Source organism: Mastomys coucha, unplaced genomic scaffold (genome assembly GCF_008632895.1).
Source record: "Mastomys coucha isolate ucsf_1 unplaced genomic scaffold, UCSF_Mcou_1 pScaffold12, whole genome shotgun sequence".
In the NCBI taxonomy this organism is placed as follows: Eukaryota; Metazoa; Chordata; class Mammalia; order Rodentia; family Muridae; genus Mastomys; species Mastomys coucha.
The window spans coordinates 23,257,923-23,283,914 of record NW_022196894.1 but is presented as its reverse complement, the minus strand read 5'-3'; the positions used below and the strand labels follow the sequence as shown (position 1 = coordinate 23,283,914).

The following is a 25,992-nucleotide window of genomic DNA, read 5'->3' as shown; positions in this document are numbered from 1 at the left end:
ATATATATATATATATATATATAATTATTTTAGAGTTTGGAAGTAGTTTCAGCCTTCTAAACTGCTGAAATTTAGTTCCCAATGTTACCTCACAGAGAGATAAGGTGTTGGCTGCTGGCAGCTATAAGAGATACTGGATTGGGAGGGCAGTGCCCTCAAGAGGAGCCAATGCTGCCATCAAAAGACAGAATAAGTCTCAAAACAGTCAGCAACTCTTGTTTTTTTTTTAAGTTTAATTTTTATTTTATGTATTTTTAAGATAATTTTTACTAGATGTTTTCGTGATTTATATTGCAAATTTTATCCCCTGCAACCCCCCCCCCACATCCCATCCCCTCTCTCTCTGCTCATTAACCCACCTGCTCCTGCTTCCCTGTCCTGGCATTCCCCGACATTGGAGTATCAATCCTTCACAAGACCAAGGGTCCCTCCTCTCAAGGATGTCCCACAAGGCCATCCCCTGCTATATATGCCGCTGGAGCCATGAATTCCTCCATATGTACTCTTTGGTTGGTGGTTTAAACCCTGGGAGCTCTGGGGGTACTGGTTAGTTCATATTGTTGTTCCCCCATGGGGCTGCAAACCCCTTCAGCTCCTTGGGTTCTTTCTCTCTAGCTCTTCCATTGGGGACTTTGTGCTCAGTCCAATGGATGGCTGTGAGCATCCATTTCTGTATTAGTCAGGCACTGGCAGAGTCTCTCAGGAGTCTGCTATATTCCTGTCAGTAAGTACTTGTTGGCATTCACAATAGTGTCTGGGTTGGGTAACTGTATATGGGATGGATCCCTAGGTGGGACAGTCACTGGATGGCCTTTCCTTCAGTTTCTGCCCCAGACTTTGTCTCTGTTTTTTTTTTGTTGTTGTTGTTTGGTTTTTTGGTTTTTTTTGTTTTGTTTTGTTTTTCTATCGTGGCTATTTTGATCCCCCTTCTAAGAAGGACCGAAGTATCCACACTGTGGTCTTCCTTCTTCTTGAGCTTCATGTGGTTTGTGAATTGTATCTTGGGTATTCTGAACTTTTGAGTTAATATCCACTTATAAGTGAGTGCATGCCATGTGTGTTCTTTTGTTACTGGGTAACCTCATTCAGGATACTCTTATTCTTACAAGATCAAATAATTGCCAAAAGATAGTATTGCTATAACACACAGTGTCACCTGTGAGTCCTTTGCTCTTTGGCCTACCTTTCTGCTACTTTTTGTGGTGCCATGATGCCACATGAGGCTTTGTTAAGATGGAGCCATTGGATCTCGTATTTCTATCTTGCAGATCTATAACTAAGAACAAGTCTTTTTGTTACATTACTCAGGTTCAGGTGTTTTGTTATAACAGAAAATGAACTAATATAAATATGATATTAGAAAATAATCATTACCTAAGAGTTCTAGTGATCTGGAAATTGCAGTAAATTATAAAGATGCCTTCCATGTAAACTTTAGGAAACACTAAAAAAATAATTGTGTGACAGCCTTGTTCTGACTGAATACTTTGCACTTACATGTCTCTCTTTTTTCAAAACAAATGTAAATGGAAGAACTCCTACTTTCAAAGGAGCAAAGGTTCTTAGAACCCTGTATTTGCTCTCCTAATATCACATGCCTAGATAGTGAAAACAAAACCAACCAACCAACCAAACAAACAAACAAACAAAAAACAGGCCATGTCCAAATGAATGATTTTCCTTTTAAGATTAAAACATGGTAATGGAATTGTCACTGACATTCATGAAATTCTTGTGTTTCTGAAATTGTTCACTTTGGTACCTAGAATTAAACACTGGCTAGTTCTATTCACTGTTGTCCTATTAATACATTTGCAGTATACTCAGATTTTGAAGTTCTATCATTAACAGTAAAATAATCAGTCCATTGCTACTATAACAGACGTCATTTTTCTTTTGGATGGATTTGCTTTTGCTTGGCAACTTCTCTTCAGTGTTCTTATGCAAATGTATAATCTGATCATTTCAGGGTACCCTCCCCCACCAATATCCACCCCCACAATGTACTTACTTTCAGTGGAAGCAGTCTCCTTAACAGAAGGTCCTGGAGAGAATTCGATCTCAATACTGCCAGATGATAAAATGACACCTTTCCTCTGGTGACTGTGAAGCACTCTTGAAAATAGTCTCATTGGCACTATGGGCCCTCATGCTAGGAGAATGTAATATTTACTGTGCTTCGTTTGTCTCACTTTTGAGTGAAGGACATCAGAAACAAGGATAAGACAGTTAATGAAGAGATGTGAAATATTTACCATTTACTTATTTGAGAAACCAAACATTCTTTCCTTAAGGTTAAAACCTTCAGGCTTATCTTAGAGGTTCTATTATTGTCATAAAACATCACAGCCAACAGCATCTGTTGAGCACTAAAGGGCTAGTTTGATCTTGCAATGTTCTGATCCTGCTCCATCAGTGAAGAAAGTCAGGGCAAGAATTCAAGGTAGGAACCTGGAAACAGGAACTGAAGTAGAAGCCATGAAGGAAATTTGATTACTGCCTGGCTCCTCATGGTTTTGTTAGCTTACTTTCTTGTACAATTCAGGACTACCTGCTTAAGGGTAGCACTTACCACCGTGAGCTAACTCCTTCTACATCAAGCATTAATCAAGTAAATGATCACAGTATTACAGTGGTGGTTTAAATACACTTGGCCCAGGAAGTAGCACTATTAGGAGCCTTGTTGGAGAAGGTGTGGCCTTGTTGGAGGAAGTGTGTCACTATGAGGGTCAGTTTTGAGACCTTTCTCCTAGCTGTTTGAGATCAGTCTGATACTGGGTTCCTTTGGTTGAAGATGTAGAAATTTCAGTTCCTATGGCACAATGCCCAATTGAATGCTGCTGTGCTTCCTGCCTTGATGACAATGGACTGAAATTCTGAACCTGTAAGCCAGTAGCTATTAAATGTTTCCTTGCCCTAACTATGACACTGAATATTTTTCTCATTTGAGGTTCCTTCTTTCTAAATGACTCCAGCTTGTGTCAATTTGACAACATTAATTAAGACAAGATTTTTGTCACATTGACACATCTGTCTTATAATTCAGCTTATAATAAGGCTTGATTTTGCCTTGATACAGCCACTCACATTCAAAGCAGCATCGAGAGTACAGTGTGTTTTCAAAATTGCTAGTGCTAAGATAAATGCACAGTCAGGCTCAGTGTGACTCAAAGACATGACCAGTACCACTGAGAGTAGTTAATCATGAGTGAGTTGAGTATGGGTCCAGACTGGAAGACCCAGTGTCTTCATTGACATCAGTTTTTCTGCACACAGTTAACCACATCTTGATATGAGGTAGTGTTTTAGGGAAATTCTTCTTGCATAATTTAGAAGGGGCAAAAAGTGCACTATTACATGCCTAAGCACAATTCTACATGTGGATTGCTGCAGAGTAGCTGGAGGTACTTACATCTATCTTTTTGGGCCCTTTTTCCATCTCACATCTATAAAATGAAAAGATTGACATGTTCTATTTAAAGAGGATTAGTGGGAGCCTCCCACACATCATGATGCATTCTTGGAATTGTGTAACACATATATGTGAGAGTACATTTCTTGATTCCACGTATAGAACAACTGTTGGGGGAGATAGAATTAAACCAATGACAATAATTGAAACAACAATCTCTTATGATTCTTCTAGTTTGGGATTAAAATGTATTTTACCACCTTCTTTATTATGTGTGATCACAAATATACACACTGTCATGACCAAACTGGTTGTAGAAAAATTCATCAGAGATACACTCGAAAGAAAATTGTCAATTAAAAATTCTTTATCCTGCCACAGTGTCCAGAGCTGATCCTGTGCCACAGCACTCAATACCCAAATACCGCTGGGACAGAGCTAGTATCCCAGGAGTACCAACTGTGATAACAGGTAAGACAACCTCTTCTGCTCCAAGCCTTCCCCCCCAACATACACACACACATACCCCAAGCCCTCAGGACACAGGAACTGAGGGACAGCCTGGGGCAGGATCTTTGAGATTTCCATCTGTAAGCATTAATTTACTAAACTAGCATATTCCATAACATTCTATAAAAAGTTGTTCTCACGCCTACATATAACTGACATCAAAGAAACTTTTCTTTGTAACAGATAGATAACAATATAAAAAACTACAACCTATCAATATGTAGATCTTTAGAGTGCCATCTCAATGGATATGTTTAAAATCCTCCTATACCTAGAAAAGCATTGTGGAAGAAGGGGTAGAAAGACTGAAAGAACCAGAGGATTGGAGATTTTACTGTGTGACATAGTTGCCATGTGATATCATAAAGTCTCCAACATGACCAACATAGTCATCAAAAATGTGAGCTGAACAAGAAGGGCAACAACAAACATGTCAAAATTGGCAGAGAAAATCCCATGAGACCTCAATCCTACACAAGGAAAATCAGGCAACTGAGTAAAGCTGAGAGAGGGAAACGCAGTCTTCCACAGGGAAGAGCACACCAATCAGTTTTGTTGTACCAAACAGTATTCCTAAAAACATTTATATAAGTAACATTTTACAGACTTAGTGGGTTATATTCAGGAATATATATGTACATACAAGTACATATATGTGTGCAATAACAGTTAATGAAAAAAGGGGCTATAAATTTGAAGGAGAGTTGGAAAGGGTATATGGGATGGTTTGGAGGGAGAAAAGGAAAGGGAAAAATGTAATTAAAATATCATCTCAAAAATAACAAAAAACATATAATACATGTAATTTGGTGTATAAATGTACATATATAGTTTTAATGAACTTTTTTTTCATCTGGACAAACAATGATTCCTCCAAGAGCCAAAGACTAGCTAATAGAAATTACATCAATTCACTGGACACTTGTTTCTTTCCAGAGAATTTTCTATTCATAGAGTTTTCTCATAAATTCATGTTTTCTCAGGAGAAATTTTCTCTAAGGACACTGAGAAATATTAAGAAATAACTGTGAAAGTTCTTTAGTCAGGCTTCTGAATTCCTGTGTCTTCAGATGCCCCATGCTTCCTTTCAGTGTTTATTCTGGAATAATACTTCATTATGCTTATTGTTTGTAGAACTTGGAGTCAGACTCAGGTCCTAATGTGTGCTAGGCAAGGACTCAGTCACAGAGCTCCACACTGTTCCATGAACATTGCCTTTTTGGACTTCCTTAGGAGAGAACATCATCCAAACCCTCTTGTATTTCCAGCCAGCCTTCACTCACTCCTCTGGCCCACAGACAAGCTGAAGCTATAAAAGTCACAGTGACCATCAGAAAAAGAATTATACATAGGCCTTGCTACAAGTTTCCTTCATTTAAAAAGTTTGATTAGCTATGTAAATAATATAGAGTAATGAGTTTCTTTAGTTTCTAAAATCTTTCTAAAGATATAAATTGTGTGTAGCCTGTATTCCCCTAAGCCCTGCCCCCAATTCCCAGAGTTAATCCCCTTCTTCCTTTAGAAAGTTTTGCTTTTATTTTTATTTATTATATACATATGAAATTTCATTATTATATAAACTCTAGGAACCACAAAAGAATAAACAACATCAGATAAGGATTGGTTGATATGCTGGTTTGAAAGAAAATGGTCCCCATAGTCTTGTAGGGACTGGCACTATTGTGAGGTATGGCCTTGTTACAATAGGTGAGGCTTTGTTGGAGATAGTGTATCACTGTAGGGATGGGCCTATAATTCTCAAGCTACCTACAGTGTGGTACACAGTCTCCTTCTGCTGCCTGTAAATGAAGATGTAGAACTCTTAGAACCTTCTCCAACACCATGACTAGCTGCCTGTTGCCATGTTTCCCACTATGATGCTAATGGACTTATCCTCTGAAATTGTAAACCAACCTCAATTAAATGTTTTCCTTTATAAGAGTGATGAAGGTTACTCTTCACAGTAATAGGAACTCTAAGACTGTTTGTTTTTTGTTTTTTGTTTTTTGTTTTTTGTTTAGAACAGAACCACAAAATGCTCTTTGTCCTTCCTATATAAAGACGAGTCTGGTAAACAGTTTTGATATACAGTGCTCCTATCTCCCTAAGCAAAGGGTAGTCACTTTATATTTCAAAACCCAGTAGGCCCCTGAGCCTACTTTTGTAAACTTCTATGTGCTGACATCTTCTCAACCACTAGCAGGCCTGTGGGTATCAGACTCTTTCTACAGCACAGAGGAATTGTTCTCACCTGTACCCCACCAGAACAATGCCTTCTGCCAGCATGCACAAAAACAAGCCTTTCAGTTTACCAATTGTTGGCTGAACCTTAGCTCCCACTCAGCTCTGCTATTAAGTTTGTTGACATTTATTTATCAACCCCTCCATCATGGAGAATTAATTTCATTCCTACTTCACAAGTTGGCTTAGTCAGGATGTGCTGTGAAGAAACACCATGAACAAAAAGTAAGTAGAAGAGGAAAAGATTTACACTTCCATATCACAATCCATTATTGGAGCAAGTCAGGACAGGAACATAAGCAGGTTTGGAACCTGGAGGCAGAAGCTGATGAAGAGGCCATTTAGAGATGCTGCTTACTGGCTTTATTCCTCTGGCTTGCTCAGCCTACTTTCTTAAAGAACCCAGGACCACCATCTACAATGGGGAGGGCCCTCCCCCATTGAGATAATGACTTCCTGCTGAATCTCATGGAGGCATTTCCTCAACTGAGGTTCCATCCTGTCTAATTATACTAGCTTGTGTCAAGTTGACACACAGAACCAGCCAAGACAGAAGGGATGGTTGACAAAGACAGCAAGGCTAAGAGTTCAACAGACTTGGGACAATGTAGACAGTTTCTAGGTCTTTTAAAATCAGAGTAGGAAAAACCTTTTACCTCTCATAGGGTGATGCCATGATTCCCCGGTGAGTATAATATATACTGAAATTTCAGCCATCTTGCTACAGCCCTGGAAATGATATACCCAGTCACAGGGAAGCCAGAGATCAAATAATTGGTTCTGATTTCAAACCTGAAGCCACCTGTCAGACAGATAATGTGTGGGACAATATGTTCCTCCTTGTGTCTCTTTGTCTCTTTGGAGGCTTCTCTTTTCATCCATGTGTTTCCTGACATAACAGCATAAGCTGTGTATTTACTAAACATTTTCTATTGTCCCATTACAGGAAGATTCCTGTTCCCCCTATAACAATGACATTAATCATTAATTATTTGTTTGTTGTTGCTATAATATGCACAGGGAAAGTATGATAAATACTGTAACTAAACATTTATGTTTCTGCAGTTAGCAATCATAGTATTATGCTTTATTACACTACTTTACTACTTTTCAAACAAAACTTGTATTGCTGATTCACATTCCCTGGCCTTTTTTCCTACACCCCAACAGCCTGTTTTACTATTCCACCATCCCCATAGCCTCTTTTATGCTTCCATGTCCCTTGTATCCTCTCCATCCCCTTTTTCTTTTCCCCTCTCTCCTCTCTATTTCTGACCTCCTTTATAGTTTTATAGCCCATACTCATCCCAACTTATATGTATGTATATATATACATATATATACATATATATATATATGTATATATATATATTATGAACTAGGGTCCACATATGAGGGAGAACATGAAATTTTTGTCTCTCTGAATCTGAGTTATCTCACTTAATATACATCTCTCCAGCTTCTGATGGTAAGGTCCTGTTCCCCAGCTGGTTCTTGGTTTGTCAGTAAAGAAAGTCAGGGGCTAATTGCTGGGTGGAAGGTACTTCTGTGTCCCAGGAGGAAAAGTCAGATACAAGGAAGGAGAGAGGAGTTTTTCTGCCATGCTTTGGAGGAAGAAGAACACAGAAACCATGTGAGGTCTCAGGAAGAAATGGGGTGGGTGGCCACCACTAAAGGCAGGTGGTCATGAATGGTTAGCAGGGGTGAGGTGGGACTAACCACTGAAGTTTAAGGGCAGGTGGAGAGACAGAGATAAAAATAATAAGGGCATGGCTTTCTAGGTGGGAGACAGTAACACCCAGCAATTATGCCAAGAAGGTAAATTGTAAAGGAACAAACTGTGTCTGTGTGTCTTTTAACCTCAGATTCAAGGGAAGCTGGGTGGAAGCTGGTAGCATGGTCACCTCCCAGAGCTAAAGACAGGTAGAGAGAAAGGGAAGTTAGGTGGGGGTTGGTACCTCAGCCAGTTCCAGAGCAGAGGTGGTAGCATAAACAACATATAACAAGCTCCATTCATTTCTCTACAAATTTTATTCTGTTCACTTCCTTTACATATGAATACAATTCTATTGTGTGCATGTATCTGCTCATAGGCAGCTAGTGTTTTTTTCCACTTTCCTGATACTGCATACATAATGCAGTGATCAACACAGATGAGCAAGTTTCTCTGTAGTAAGATATAGTGTCCTTGGTAATGTGTCCAGGAAATGTATGCCTGGGTTACATAAAAGTTATACTCTTTTTTTTTAAAAGATTTATTTATTATAAAGGAGTCCACAGAAGAGGGTATCAGATTTCATTATGGGTGGTTGTGAGTCACCATGTGGTTGCTGGGATTTGAACTCACAACTTTCAGAAGAGCAGTCAGTGCTCTTACCCACTGAGCCATCACATCAGCCCAAAGTTATACTCTTACTTTTAAGTTTTGAGTTTTTCTGGTAACTTCCACACTTATTTCCAGAATGACTAAATTAGATTACATTTCTTCTAGCCATGAATGAGGCTTCCTCTTTGCTTATATCCTCACTAACTCTTTTGTCGTTGGACATTTTGATCTGAGCCATTCTAACTAGAGCAAGATGCAATATATAAAAATTTGCATATATTTAAAGGATTGGAATGTGGAACATTTTTTAAATTTAATGGTCATTTGTATTTCTTTAGAGAACTGTCCATTTTATCAGCCCATTTGTGACCCATCAATTTTGATTCTAGGGTTTTTAATTTTTCTAGTTGTTTATGTAGTCTAGATATCAACCACCTATCTGAGATGTAGTTAGCAAAGATTATGTCCCATTCCATGGGCTGTGTGTTAGATCTGTTGCTACTTTCCTTTGCCATGCAGAAGTTTTTACTTTTATGTGCTTCTATTTATTGATTTTTGGAAATAACTCCTACGCTTTTGAAATCCTGATCAGAAAGTTTTGTTCCTATATATTGAAGGAGAACATTATTTACTTTTTTTTCCTGGAAGCTTCAATATTTCAGGTTTGAAATTAAGATCTTTGATTCACTATAATCTAAAGTTTTGCATTTTGAAATAAAGCCAGACCTCAGTCACTACTACATTAGGTAGTCAAGTATTGAGGGCATAACAGAAGGCCTCTCATATGGCCCTCACACCATCATCCCCCACTCTCCTCCTAGACACACTAGCTATCTAAAGTTTTGCTATAGCCACTAGCATCTCTTTTTCAGTGTATCTTCCTCAAGAATGTATTCCCAGTCCATATAGGTCAGCTCTTGAACTACCTATAAACAGAATGCTACTCTCTATATTGTTTTTATATCTATCAGTATCTTTGCTTTTCATATTTTGAAATCTTTTGAGACAAGGTCTTGCTTTGTTGTCTTAGATGTTTGGCTATTTGCTGTGTAGCTCAGGCTGGCCTTGATCTGGGTACATATCCTGCCTCAACTCCCACAGTGCTAGTATTAAAGTCCTGTGCCACCATGTACATCATCTTTATAGTATATCCATGAGTACTGTGTAAAATCATCCTCATTTGCATCATTGAATACTCTTTTATTGTGTGATTATGCTACCATTTACCCATGCCACAGTTGGTGGGCATTCGGATAATTTTTCACTTGAGACAAGAAATAAAATCCTGACACCCACAGCCTTGTAAGTAAATCTCAGTTGATATCTGCAAGATGTTTTTCTAGATTATATACCTAGAGGAAGAATTTCTGGATAATAAGTTAAGCATGTTTTCAATTTTACTGGAAAATGCCAAACATGTTTTTTCAAAATGCCAACAAATTTATACTCCCACTAAAAATATGTGTGATTATTCCTCATACCACACTCTCAGCAAAGTATTGCTAGACTTTAGACATTTTCTTTCCAAAACAGTTAAGGTAATTTCATTGTTCTTTTCATTTGCATTTTTCTGATTACTAATTAATTGGGTAATCTTTTATATGTTAATGAACATTTGGTTATATCCTGTTGAAATTTGCATATATAAACAGTTAACACATTTCTTTATTATATTGTCTACCTTTTTAAGCTTATTGTAAGAGCTTTTTGTAAATCCAGGCATTGAGTCCAGGTATTTTGCTGCAAATAGAATCCATTATTATATGTGGGTTTCTTTAATTTATGATGATTTAGATAGTACAAGTTCAAATATATATTGTTGTACATTACCAAATCCTTTCTGTTTACTATGTTTTCAGACTAGCTAAGCAAATCCTTCCTTAAACGAAGGCATTGAGGTTACTGTATATTATTTTTTCAAACTTCTGGGTTCAATCCCCATGAAATTTATTGCACACACATTCTACGGCAAATGTCTTAGCACCGCCTCTATGAAAAACTAACAGTAAAGGGCCTCCTCTGTCAGAAACAAGTGTCCAATGTCTGTTTCTAAATTCCCCACAATGTTCAGAAGAGAAATGACATATCCAGCACACAATGTAAAATAAGATAGCCAACAGGTGTTCAGTGTTCAAGAAGACAAAAGGGAAATGGGCTCCTTCCAGGGAGTCTCTAAGAAGAGTCACATGATTGTCCTTTGTTGAGAGAATTGATTGCCTCTCAGAATTTGAGTGCAACCCCACAATCTCGAGCTGAGTGTTTAGTTCAAACCCATCATTACTGACGAGTTGGCACTCAGAGGTGAGTATATGCCCATCACTGATTCTTTTGCCTCTCAGGAAAGAGGTATGACACCAGTCAGGACAATATTTTTCTCAAGGCAAGTTTTATCACTCAAACAGATTTAAACATGTTCAGATAATCACCATAATTAGATCAAAGCATTTTTTCTTATTTTAGAGAACTTCTTAAAACTAGGTCTGAATTTATAAATAAATGTCAAAATTACCTTTAAAATTATATATACATACTTTTTATTTTGTTTATATAGTTATTAATAAAAGTTCTCTAAAGGAACAGGAATGATAGAATCAATACATCTTGGTCTGTGTGTCTCTCTCACTCTGTGTGTGTGTGTGTGTGTGTGCTCTGTGTTCTGTATGAATGCATGCACACACACATGTACAGATATGTGCATGTTTGTGTGTTTATATAGTGGTATGCAGATTGGCTATTGATGTGATCGTTCTCTCAACAATGGCCATTCACATTGGAGAGACCCCTTTCTCCAAAATAGAAAATGAACTGAATAGAACCAAATAGAACAGAGCTAAACTATAGCAAACAAACTAAACAGAATGGAATAGATCTGAACAGAACCAAAATAGAACTGTTTATAGCCATGAAAATCTGAACAGAGGAGGTGCACACAGTACTAAACCTGACTGTACTGGATAGAATAGAACAGAACATCACATTGCATTGTCACAATCATAATAGTAGCCCTGCCCAGTGAGAACCATTTTTTTTCCACTGGTAGGTTGTCCATGCCTGCACAGATTCACTCCATACCCATGTGCATATGGGGAGCATAGTTGAACTCAATGAGTTATTAAAAAGAAGAGGGAATGAAGTTGTGAGGGAGGTATGTCAGGAGAGTCCAATGAGAGTTGAAATGAGTGGTAAGTAAATATGACCAATGTTCACTGTATAGATGTATGACATTGTCAAAGAATTTAAAAATTTGTTATGCCAGCACTCATCATGTAACACCTACCACAGCAAAGTCCAATAGGTGAGATCTCCTCTCCAGTTGTCCCCAGCATCTCTCAGCTCTGTCCAGCTTCAGAAGAGTTGAATGCTATTGGTGAAGAAAAGCCATGGGTATAGGCTTGAATCAATGGTTGTTATGTTGTGCCTGTGAACAACATAGATTTCTGTTCTCTGCCTCTACTTGATGTCAAACAGAGAAGGCCAGAAATGAATTCCCAATATAACTTCCCAGTATATGTTGGAAGTGGAATATGTTGCGTTGTATCTTGTAGAAGTCAAAAGTTACCGGAATTGATCTACGTTTCAGGATTATGATTTTCCTTCCTTGTCTTTGTTATCCTTTCTAATCCTACTAGGCAAGGGTGTGTCAGTATGCTCAGCTACTTAGCACTCAGTCATAAAGTCATCTTTCTGTCAAATTAGATCCACCAATAAGTACATGAGCAGTGGCTTCATGCTTGTTACATGACTTAGCCACTGCCAACATACGTTGTAGCACAATGATGTTCTGAAGCCATAGGAGATACAGCTGGTAGTCATTGATACCAAGGCTGAGATGCCATTCTCCAACAAGGGATGTAATACTGAGTGGGTGAGTATTGCATGGTACTGCAACCAATAGGAAGAACAGAGAAGTGCAAGTATTAAGAGCACCAGAGTGTGTAATTTACCATTACAGCCCTCACAACTCATGGGGGATTTAAATTCCATATCTCAGCATCATTGGTCTTTGTGTGTTTCAATCTCTCATTTTCATGTGAAGTATTATTTGAAATAAATAGTAGGTAAAGATGTAGTCACAAAGTTTATAATAATAAAATAGAAAACTAGAAGAAATTATAAAAAAATGGAGCAATTCAAAATTATTTTGAAAACACAAAGAGGAAGCTAAAATGAATGTGTTTTCTACTGTTGTTCTAGATTTTTGCTGTATTTCACAGGGAAACAGGAATGGAGGTAGGAGTCAAGAGAATGGTAAGTGGTGTGGAAGTAATGGTGAGATGACACAGTAGGTAAGAGTGTCTGCTGAATGAGCCAAGTACCAGAGTTCACAGCCAAGCATCCTTAAGTGCATGCCATGAGCTCAGCAGTGAGGTGACTACAAATGGAATCAGTGAGTCTTAATAGCACCAAGTTTCACTCCAGGTTCATCAAGAGACACTCTGTCATGGAAGAGTGTTAGAGCAGCACACTTGACAATTTATCTTTCTCTAGCTTACAGCAGTGCACAGATGTGCACACATAGCATGCTCACACACATACATACATTCACATACAAAATAAATTTTTAAAGAAACAGCAGAATAGACTTCCAGAACAAAGTAAAGTGGATCAGGAATAAAGAGAGTAGTTAGCCATGTTGATATGAAAGAGGAAGCCATTTGGGCACAAGGTAGTGGTCCTATGTGAAGATGAGGATATGTTGAGATTTCAATAATCAGATCAAGAAGGAGTGAGTAGGAAGGTATTAAACCAGACACTGCAGAGCAAACAGAAGACAAGGTCAAATACTTTGACCCAAGGCCACCAGGGCCAGCAGGGAGTCATTAGAAAGTGTTCATGGGGAAAGGGGAATCAGTGCACTGAGCAAACTGGGGCAAGAAGTACATCTGGCATCTCCTGCCCTCACCCCCTCATTCAAAAGAGAAAAACCTTGCTTTACACAGTATAATTGTATCTTTAGAAATTATACAGCTCAGAACCAAATGTTCTTTTGACTGAGGAAGATAATATTTAATAATAACGGCCATTTTTCTCTTAAGTGCATGTGTCCCTTGTTTTTGTTGATGGAAAAAGGAAGAGATAACATTTGATTTCTGGAAAATTAGGCAGCAGATCAGAGGACCAAGTTAGAATATAGTTTCCATAACTTTTTGGCTAAGAGACTAGAGTTTCACTTAGAGAACCTCCGGCAGAATCCTCCAGAGCCAGACTGCTTAGTCCCAGCTCTGTGAAGAACTACAACTACTTAAATGCAGGATTCCATTTGCTGAGAGACAGGCATTTAAAAAAAAAGAAAAATACAAATAAAGATGCTAGATGCAGTCTCCTTTAATGAAGTGTCTCTATCCCCGGCAGCCTTGAGGAACATTTACTCCTGTGCAGTGCTGTCTCCTCAGTGTGGAGTGGAGTTTCACAACAGGTTCAAGTGGACAGCCATTAGGAACCTTGATTCATTGACTACAGAAATTCTTTTCTATTGCCTCAGTTTCTCTTTGACCATTATAATTACCACTAATAAACCCTCTCTCTTCAAGGTTTACTTTTTTGCAGTTGGCTTTTGTGTCCATCTCATGGGATTACCACTGCCCTAGTTGGTAGAGGTTCTGCGTTGCACAGAATCAAGATATTTTAGTCAGAGAAATCTTGAATTTAGTCAGAGGTATCCTGCCATTTTCCAGAGGTCTTGGCTGGCTAACCTCACTAGGTGTCCAGTAGTATGGCTACCAATGGAGCCACAAGGTCTCTGATGGAATCCCTGTATTGGGATTTTGCCAAGTGGTCCTTAGTCAAGATATTCATAAGAATCACATAAGAACCTTCTTAAAAACCTATACCAGTTTCCAGTCATGGATAATATAATTTAATAGACTAAGGGATCTGTAGGCCTTGGAAGAACCTGGTGAGTTGAGAATATGAACTGATGTTTGGGGGACTCTTTGCTAACAAGGCAAACTTTCATTCAGCCGGTACACAGACCCTGTCTCTCTGATGTCTGTCTATAGAGGAGACTCTGCCAACCTTCCATGAGACTCAGAGGCTGTGAAGATGAGACGGACCACAGAACAGAAACCTTGCTCTCTGCCACACAGAACTCTCTCTGCCACCAGACTTGTCTCAGCCAGTGGTTCTCAAACTTTAGCATGGATCAGAAACACCAGAGGTTTAGAAGGAGTACATACAAAGAATCAAAGATGAGTTGAGTAACTTAACAATATGTAAACCAAATAAATAGTATTAACAAATTAAAATATTACAATGCAGAATACTTTAAAAAATTTTCCAGAAGTCCTTCTATTGAAGTGACTATTTTTACTCTATAATTCATATACTTTTCAACTTTTGTCATTATTCTTCCTTTTTTATGTAATTAATGGGTCAATGAATTAACCAACCACACACCTCTACTGTACTTGAAATGCACTGATCACTTTCTCCCTTCATTTTGAATTCTAATATATAGAAAACAAATTGATTGTGGACATATGAAAGCATTGTGTAGCAAAGGACGAAAGACCACTTTGTTCTGGGTCCTTAGGCGGAACAGTTGCTTTTATATCACAAATACTGTTCTACATGCATCTTGGTAAATTCTCTCTGCCTCCTTTGTTCAGTACTTAATTAGGAGAGAAATTTTTAATAATTCTAGAGACTGTCATTTTGTATTTTAGTATAATACAATTCCTCCTTGAAGATGGCTTGTACTTAAAACTATTAGGAATCACATCTGGAAATGTATTTCTTATAAGCCATGTTGAATGTATATATAATATAACTTATTAAAACATGATTACCTACATCTCTAAGATAGTATCCCTCAATGTAGGCTAGATTGACCTTGAACTCTGATCTTTTTCCTCACCCTTCTAAGTAAGGCTATTTTTAAAAGATGTTTATATTATAATTTACAACTCTATATTAATGTCTCTCTTTTCAAAAAAAGGACTCATAGTTGGTTCTACCTGGAAATTTTCAGGTAATTCTCAGAAAATAAGCCAGATAATTACTTCTTTAATCCCCTTCTTTCAGAATAACCTTCTAGTTATTTCTCACTCTTCCTAGTACTGCAACCCTTTAACACAGTTTCTCAGGTTGTGACCACCGTATAATCACAAAATTATTTTTGATGCTACTTCATAATATTGCTTGCATTTTTTGTGAATAAATTTGCTATTATTATGAACTGTAATGTAAATATCTGTGTTTTCCAACGGTCTTAGGGGACCCCTGTGAAAATCTTGCTTGATCCTCAAAGGGGTCACAACTCACAGGCTGAGAACCACTGTTTTAGGGCAAGATTAGTTTATTCTGTATCATAAAACTTTACGTGTGTGTGTGTGTGTGTGTGTGTGTGTGTATGTGTGTGTGTGTGTATGCATGTTTATAGCTTACAAAAAGCAAAGCACTATGTCTTAGAGCACTTTGAAAGCCACGGTAAAATCCTAACACAAGATTATATATCTTAAATATAAATAATTTATTTTAAAAGTAACATTAAAAATCAAAATAGAGTCAGGCAGGTAGCACAAGCCTTTAATGTCAGCAATTGAGATGTGGAGGAAGGTAGTTGTCTGTGAGTTAAAGTCTAGCCAGGACTGTATGCTAAGACCCTGTCTTCCATGCACAAAAAAGTAAAATCAAAATCAAGCAGTGTTACTATTTATGTAAAATAATTTGGATTTTTACCACAATAACTTATAAATCTCCCTAACTATTAAAACATCTGTAACCACATTAAACTCATCCTAATGAGATATATGGACAACAGAGCATACCCAAAACTTCTCAGTGATGATCAACAAATTTTCAAAAACCCATGTAGAAAGATATATAATCAATTAAAAATTAAAATTTTCACTAAATTTTATAAAATGTTATTAAAATTGTATAAACATCATTAATATTTTCATAAACTCTATTTAATAATAATAACACTGACAAAATAAAATAATTGGGCATAAGTTTTTGAAAAATTGCCGAAAAGAACTTGTGGAAATCAGTGGAGGAAAAGTTCTAAAATTGGGAAAAATAAATCTTACAACAAAGAGAAAATAAAGATAGCTTTTATAAATGTTAAAATATGCTTATCCTACTGGGAAAAAATGTAAGTAAAATAAGGTAATGTTCAATATAAAATAAAGGTTCAAAGACAATCCATATTACTCTACAGTTTTAATAAAATAGACACCATTAACTGGTGCGGTTTATTCACCTCAACTTGCACCTTGCTTTGGCTTATTTACTTTATTATTTTTAAGAATTTTATATGAGAGCTATAGTTAAGCAATTTTTACTACTACTTGTCGCCCCTTCAATTCCTAAGTTTCCTCATCCCCTCTCAATTCAGGGTCTCTTCTTCTTTCATTATGACTGTTACATATATATGCATACAGCATGTGTATATGTATATGAGTACACATGTGTATGTATATATCCGATTGCATGCATATGGTGTCACTTATATATGCATTTGTTTAGAGATGACCAGGTGGGATTGGATAACCTATCAAGAGGCTCATCCCTAGAGAAAGCTGATGCCGATGCCCTTCATCTAGAAGAGCAGCCTTATGAGATTCCTCCATCCACATTGGCACGTCAGCCAGTGTTGTCATTGTGCAGGTCTTGTTAAACGACAATATTTTGAGACTTGTGAGTTCAGCTGCTGTGAGATCATGTCTTTTAGACATGAAAGAAAGCCTTGGGTTTAGTAACTGCATCATGCCTGCATGACCTGGGGCTGGGCACGCGACTGTCACATAGTTTTTGCATTTCGAGTCATTCTAAATCTCTGTAGTAGTTTCTGGCTACTGCAAAAAGAAGTTTCTTGATGAGTGAGAGCTAAACACCTCTGTGGGTATGACAATAAGTACTTAAAATGTCATTAGGAATGACACTTGCTCGGGGAAATGGCAGCACTAGGTTCTTGTCCTAGAGTCTATGGCCACAGAGAGTGGGCTAGATTTCCAATGCCAGTCCTGTATTCCTTCTTACTTTATTGGTATTAAGTACAATTAGGCAGCTGCTGGTTATCCCCAAGATAAAGGGGCAATTCTTGCACTGTTAGGGATATCTTTCTGTGCTGGTCATTATTGTGGCTAGGCTTTCCAGCTGGGTAGAATATTGATTGCTATTCTCCCCTGACAGCTTGCACAGCAACTCTCAATAACTGTGAGAACTAGTCCTCAGGGAGGAGGCATTGAGGTAGTTGCATCTCTGTTCCTCTAAAACTTATGTTCAAATTCTATCCATGCACCAAAGTATATATCCCTGCCTCTTAGGGTGGAGTTTCCACTGAGAAGTGCTATTCCATTTAGAGTAAACCACATGGTTAAGCTATAGCGTGGAACAGAAGGAAAGTTATGTAAGGCATTCACAAGATTGACCAGTTTCTCTAGGTTCAAACTTAGTTTTCTACTACAGGTAGATAACCTTAAGCACATTATATAACATTTACTCCTTTGTTTACGTAAAACCTACCTCAGAAGGGTAAGAAAATTTACATGACTTAATACATTGTCAAAAGGTCAGTAATGTGCATGTATAGCACCATCCGGTCAAGCCAGGATATCAGCATAGGGTTCATTCCAAAGCTTATTTTTTTCCTGGTCTGAAACCAAAACCAGCAGGGAGCATGCCATCCCTGCTTCTGAGAGTCAGAAAAGTAATCTTCAGCTCATACGTGTCCTTAGTGGTATAGATCCAAGCTAGGATGCAGCATCCCCTATCAAGGTCATTTGGTTTTCATAGATGTGGGGAGACTTACTACTATGAGTTCATGAGAACCTTATGACCCAGCTAAGAAAAACCCAACTGCAACCAACCAAAAAGACAGGGCATGTTTGTCTAGAGATGTCCAGAGAGTTTGCCCATGAAGTACCTGAAGGGGAGCTGGTATTTGTGCAAACAAACATCTGTGGCAAGAAATTAAAATAATAAGGCAGTCCAGATGAAACCTTAAAAATACCTATGTTATCCTTCTGCCTTAGAGGAATTAGTTTCTTACAGCAGTTATGTCCTTACCAAGTATATATAGTACTTACTATTCAGAAGGTAAAATTCTGAATCACTACATCAGTGCCCTGAGCATCTAAGCGCTGCTCTTCCTCTCACTAGGCCAAGGGACAAGTGTCCAAAAGTGTCATTTTTTTAGGCTGCTTTATATTTCTTATAACACGAGATTTAAACACATAGGATAGGCACAATCATTTACTGCAGGTTCTCACTGAAGACCTAGTAGATAAATAACATAGCTGTAAGTCTCATTTACATGAAAAAACAAATTGAGGATCATAGAATTCCACATAATAATGTGGCTGACATTCAGTTCTTGACTGTTTAACTACCACACCATTGCTCTTTTCTTCTCTTTACTCTCTTCAACTCTTCATTTTCCCTTAGGAATAATTTAAAATATGATTTTTCCTCAGTGTTGGTGGAGTGATAATATCAAAGAGAAAGACATTTTAAAAATAGAAATAGAAAGTCAAGCAATTCTGACAATTACCAAGAATGTTTGATTTTAATCTTTCAGGTAAGCCATTTACTTATTAAAAGCCATGCAGCCTTTTGAAGCTTGACACAGTTGTACAGGATGACTGGGTAGAACATGGAAGTCCCACTCCCCTTCATCTTCAGCCAGAACACTGGATTGCTGCCTTGCCAGCTATTGAGTCGGACATGTTGGGACATTATATAGGCAGGCACCTAGATGTCTGATAGGCAAGAGAGACCTTGAGACTGCAATAAGTTGACCTGGAATCAAGTGCTATATAATCCTAACTTATGATGGACTGCCATAAACCTTTGTCCTTTTAGACATCACCTTCCCATGTGTTGACTCCAGAGATGGCAATTGGTAGCTGAGAAAGGACCCACATGACTTCCAACTCCTTCACTGTTCTAAGTTCTACCTCTGTGACTAGGGACAAGTTGAACCTCTGTTTCCTCACCAGTCATTTATAGCTAATAATTTTTGCCATGATCACCTTTCTTTCTGGAAGGATGAATGTATCAAATAGGGTCAAAATACAAATATAACTATAAACTATGGTTTACCTTGTAATTACTGCCAGTAACTATTTTTTTTTAAAAAAATTACATTAGCATGTGAGAAAAAAATTACGAGTGATCTTTATAGGGCCCTTGATGGGTTAAATGTTTGGGCATCTGGTGAAATATTGGCCTCAGCTGTTTAAGTGACATCTCAGTGGGTCAAGTTTCTCTTCTCTTTCCAGACCATCTGCTCACAACTTGTCATGATAAACACTTCTGAGTTACAAAGCAGAGAGTACACAGCAACGAGAGAGGGGCAGTGTCTTGGATCTTGACTAGACAATAATATTAGAACAAAACAACACTCAGGCATCCAACCCCACCCCACCCTGCCTCTCTACCCTGGCTCTACCTATCCAGCCTGTGCCTTGCCTGTGTTTCTAAGCTGCGTGTTGGAATTATAGGCTTCAGGTAAGACATCAAGCTAACATAAGTAGCCTTGGCCAGAGCAAGAGCAGAGACAGTCTTTTTGTGTCAAAGCAATGCCAGGTGGAAAAATCTAAGCGTCACTTATCCTTGGCTCAATGAACATAAAATATGCCATGTGGTTAATACTCACTAGAATAGAATTTTCTCAACATAGTGTCCTGAGGATGGAGATGCTTGGTTTATCTAGACCTTGCAATTTGTTCTCGGACTTCTGCAGAGCTACTGAAAGCCCTCCTCAGTATCCTCTCTTTCCATATCATTCTTATATTGAAGCTTAAAAAGTCTGTTATTAATGGCAAATGATATGAATACGACAGGTCTCAGAAGAACCATAAATAGAAAATAAATGCGTGAAATATGCTTGATATCTTTACCCATCAAAGAAATGGAGTAAATATGATATTTAAATTCCATTTGACACTAGCCAGAACACCTCCCATTTTTAAAGTAACAGATGCTGGAGAAGTTTGATAAAAATAAGAAAAATAAATTCAGAAAGAAGCTCTATATACTGTTGGTAGAAATATCACAGTCTAGGCATTATGGAAATTGATAGAAGTTCCACATAAAAACTAAATATATGAGTAGTATATCATCCAGCTGTAACAGTCCTGAGCATACAAACCAAAGGAAATAAGGTCCAGATGCAAAGTATATACCTGCACACACAGGTTTATTATAGCGCTACTAGTCACAGTAGCCAAGATATTGAATCAGCATTATTGACAATCACCAAGATAATAAACTAGCGGCCTAATAATATGAAATAAAGCTCACAATAAATCATTATTCAACCACAAAGAAAAATGAAATCGACATTTGCACGAAAAAAAAATAGCTACAATAGATTAAACTTGTAAATCAAATAGATTAAACTGGAAGTCAGCATGTTAAGTAAAGTAAAAAAGACACAAAGGTATGTATAAAATGTTTTCTCATATATGTGAAAACAAAACCAGAGTTTTTGCCTGAGTGTTGTTTTGTTCTAATATTATTGTCTAGTCAAGATCCAAAACCAGATGGGTAGAAGAAAAAGGAAGTGAGCAAGGCTGAGAAGACAGGATAGGGAACTGGCGGGGGGGATCCAGAAAGGTGGGAGTGAAGGGGAATGGGCATGGCCAATGCACGATGGCACATGCATTGCAATGCCACAATGATTCTCACTTGTTTGTACAATTATCTTTAATAATTATAAGGACAAGCATCTTAGAATGTGGCACAAAGGGGATAGCAATATATATATTTCTAGTCTGTCAAAAGAATGTCTTGGTGGGAAGCTCTTGGTTGTACAACTGAGGATTATGTCCTTTAAATTTTCTACCAATGGTCTGTCATGCAGAACAAGGGAGGTCAATCATCAAGGTTGGGGCTCAGACTCCTCTCTCTGTGTGCCCTTATGAAGAGTGAGGAGTTCTACAAGAGCTCTTCCTTCAGCCCATGTTGCTCTGCTTCTTAAGCATTTGGTTACATTGAATGCCAAGATCTGTTGCCATCCTACAGGCCTGTGTATCAACATACTTTCCAAAACCATTTCCCAAACTACGTAAGTTACTAATATCAATATGACCTTGACTAAATCCAGAGTCCTATTAGCAATTATTTCCTAATTGGACAATTTCAGAGGATATTTTTAAAAAATTATCCTTGAATAGAGTTTCTTGTTCATCTCTCATGAATACAAATTCTTTATGCAATAAAAATAACAGAGGAGGAAGTTTGACTAAGGAATAAAGGAAGGAATGATATCAGAGGACAGGCAGGATGTAACACCATTTTCCACTTTATGCACAAAAAATAATACTCTTATCTAATAGTTCCCTTTGTATCAGTAAAGTCATCTACGTGTCTCCTCCCACTAGAAGAAATAAAAGTATATTTATTCCCCCAAAAATATATCCTCTCTCTCTCTCTCTCTCTCTCTCTCTCTCTCTCTCTCTCTCTCTCTCTCTCTCTCTCTAACTTTGCTTAGATAACACCTTTCAATCATTTTCCTGAAGAGCAGAAATTACAGAAAACACTCATGTGCCAAGTACTGTGTGCTATGACATTCAGGCCATAAATAAATGATATAGACTCTCCTTTTACAGATGTAAAACATAACCAAATGTTCATACTTGTGGGGAAGAGTAGATTGCAGACCCAGTAGGATAGTAAACCAGTTTCAACTCATAGTTAGTTAGCAGTATGATAAACTGTGTTAGGACCAAGTATTTTGACATCTAGAAGGAAATAGTGAACATAGCCAAATGTCCAGACTATGCACCCCAAAGTGACATAGATGCATGTTCAGGTGAGCAGAATTTGTAGCAGAAATTGATAAAACAACAGCTCACATATCCAGGTGAATGAACAGCTACATGGATCAATACAAATAGATTGCAGGCACAGCCATGATGTGAAAGCATGCTTCATATCCCTACATGTAATATGGCTGGCCTCATTTACATAGAGATTGAAACAATCCAAGTTAAGCAATATAGTGATTGGAGACATAAACTGAAAAGTAAGCAAAAATAAATCATAGTTGACATTGTGAATACTATTAATAGTTGACATTCAGAATACTATCACCTTTGAGAAAGGGAGAAAAGATGATATAAGATTCAGAACACCTCGTGACCTTCAAAAATGCTTCAGTATGCTGAGGAAAGCAGGAATAGCTGTATTACCATGCTTTAGGTCCCAAATAAATGAAGTAAAGTAATGTATAAAAAATGGAACAATATTCATACCAACAGTAAATCTGCCTCATCTTCCAAACCTGTTCAATATTTTCTCCCACATTGAGGACTGGAAGCATCTGAGGAGTCACGTTGGGTCTTATCATCTCAGGCCACAGTGAGAGGTTTTATTCCTTTCAATTTCTGTTCTATGTGTCATGCTTTTTCTTTATGCTATAGCTGTTTCTTGTATCTTGCCGTGTGCTCCTTAATTATCTGGTGGCTTGTCAGCTTCTTTCCCAACAGCATCTTCTAACTGAGAAACAATTGTGTTGAAATCCCCACCCATATTTTCAGTGGAGCCAGGTATCTTGAGTGGCACCTTCCACAGCATCTCATTCCTCTCCTTTCCTACGAGCCCTTGATCCCATAGTCCCCTGAGAGGCTTTCCCAGAGCCTAACCAATACAGTTGTGGATGCATACAGCTAACCATCGGACTGAGAATGGGAACCCCAATGGAGGAGTTAAGGGAAAGACTTAAGTAGTTGAAGGGGTTTGCAACCCCATTGGATAGGAAGAACAAAAATATCAACCAGCCAGACCAACCCCCAAAGCTCCCAAGGACTAAACCACCAACAAAAGAGTATACATGGAGGGACCCATGGCTCCAGCTGCATATGTAGCAGAAGATTGCCTTATCTGCTATCAGTGGGAGGGGAAGCCCTTGGTCCTGAGAAGGCTCCATGCCCCAGCATAGGGGAATGCTAGGGCAGTGAGGTGGAAGTGGGTGGATGGATGGGAGAGTATCCTTAAAGAAGCAGAGGGGAGGGGAGATGGGGTAGGGTAGTTGCGAGGGGGAAACTGGGAAGGGAGACAACATTTGAAATGCAATAAACTCATTATCTATGCCTCTACACCAACTGTGGGCATGAAACATGATGAAGTAAGATATAGTCAGAACCACCTCAATTTTTTGAGGATCTGCCACATTCACAGGCCAAAATTGATACATACAGAATGCTTAATCATGAGCTTGGACTCAGAGAAATCTAGAAGTTTTTTATTCTGGTAGACAAAGGTTATTATCATTTCCTAGAGCTAGAGAATATTTGCTGGAGATCTCATCAGATCTAAGTCATAAAATCAAGATCTGAAATGAAAGCTCTTGACAGAAGAGCCTAATATTCATCAGGTATGACCTACTTTACTTATAAAACTTTAATTGTTAATTTATCAACACATTTCTATAAGTGTAGAATTAGAACATTAAGGAATTCTTACAATTTTAGAATTTTTAAATTTGCTTTAAATTTTGTTACAATATTTTTAAATATTCTAAAGCTAACATTTTATTTAAAAATCTTTAAGGGAATACATGCAGTAAAACTAAATTTACTTTATTTAGGGTCAAGTACACAAACTTGCTTACTTTGATTGACATTTTCTTATTTCCTATATCTTAAGGATTGTTTTATTGATGATTGATGATCAATTTATTAACAATTCTTCTATATGCAGGACAGGTTAGAGGTACAGATGGGAAGGGATGGGAACAGTTACAGTCCTAAATTACTGAGTAGACTTACACAGTTTTATTTGACATGTTTTCCTTCAGCACTGACCTTACAAGAAGCATTTGTTGGATACCCAGGAGTTTTCATCACTTGCAAAAGTATATTGCTTCCTAGTAGAGATGTAGTGCATAAGTAGTAAAATTTTAAAAAGCATTTTTTCTTACTCAGCATCTTGTAGGACCCATCTCTGCTAAACTCCAAGAGTCACAAACCATGCAGGCCTGCACATCAGACAGAGCACAGATTTTGTCCTTGTTGGGTGTCTACTACCACAAAGATTTTCTCAGTTGCTTAAAAGGTGAAAGGTAGATAAAGTGTTCCTGACCAAGAAGGCTGGCTCTGTGACGTTTCCCACCCATCAAAGAAGAGGCTTCCAGTTTGGCAGATGTACGTCTGAAATTTTCAGTGAAAGGCTTGCCTTTAAAGAGAATTTCTGTAAGTATCTTAGTAATATCTATATCCTCAAGATTATTTATCATTATTTCTGAGGATTTGTCAATGTTAGCTATGTAAGCAAAAGCCTGACTCTTTAGGTAAAAATGGATAAGAAATAAAACAAAGAAACAGAACTCTCTCTCTCTCTCTCCCTCTCTCTCTATCTCTCTCTCTTTCTCTGTGTGTATGTGTGTGTGAGTGTGTATGCATGCATGCATATACGTGTGTGTGTGTACATATGCATGTGTTTGTATGTGTGCATATGTGTGCATGTGTACATGTGTTTATAGGTATGTATGGGTGGGTGTGTGTGTAATATTATATTGAGAAGTATAGTGATTTCCAGTAATAAAGACCAGGTCAAAGCAGAGGTCACAGATTCACTTGTCACGGGTCAATTAGAATATACCACTGGTATTTTAGTACATGGACATACAGACAAACTGCCTTCTAAGTATTCACCTTCATATCCACAGAGGAGTACTGGTTTTAGACATAGTCGAGGATGTTTTTTTCATCCACATGGGTCAATGGCTAACATGGTACAATATGCTGAAAATAAACGACTGTTTACCATTTATTCTCAGCCATTAACAGGACATCCTTAGCACCTCCTCCTGGGCTCAGAGAACATCACAACGATGAGGCAAACCAATGTTAAGAGCCAGAGAATGATCTTCTGGAAGTGGCAGGGCTCTTGCAATCATGAACACACAGACACATGGACATCTGCACAAAAACTGTGCAAGACTGGATTCCTCAACATTCCATCATGGGTGAGGAGATGGTGCAGGGAATTCATGATCACTAACAGAAGTAATTGCCACCTTACCTCTTGCCAAAGGGTTGGGGAAGATGAGAGGGTCGGGGTATAGTCATGGTGCCATTTTATTTACTACTGTAACCAATGGTACGTTGTTCCTACTTCAGCAAATGATCCCCACTCATACCCACATGAACAAACTCAATTAAACCAAGCAGGGCAAAAAACAATGAAATTAGGAAATGGAGCAGCTAGGAAGCTGGAGATCAAAAGGAATCAGAGAAGATAAGAGAAGGTAATAGCTGTGCATATGATCACAATATATTGTACATGTATATGACTTTCTAATAAAGATGTTAAATTAACAAATGCAATAATCAAACAAGGGAAAATGGTCTAGAGAGCTCCCATATACCACTCATCCAGTTTACTCCAACATCACTACCTTATCTATTCGTCAAAATTAAAAACCCAATGAACTCCTTTGCAGCTAAACTCCAGACTCTATTTTGAACTTAGCAGTACCTTACTCTATAGTCCCTGTTTTGTCAAAAATACAGTTTAGGATGCCACATTCAATTTGTGAATTTCTTGC

General features: G+C 37.9%; 1 pseudogene; it reads right to left on the bottom strand.

Moving 5' to 3' along the window:
* LOC116086259 overlaps positions 1-25,513 on the bottom strand; it is a 167,120-nt pseudogene extending 141,607 nt beyond the window's left edge.
* Positions 25,514-25,992: the final 479 nt, after the last annotated feature.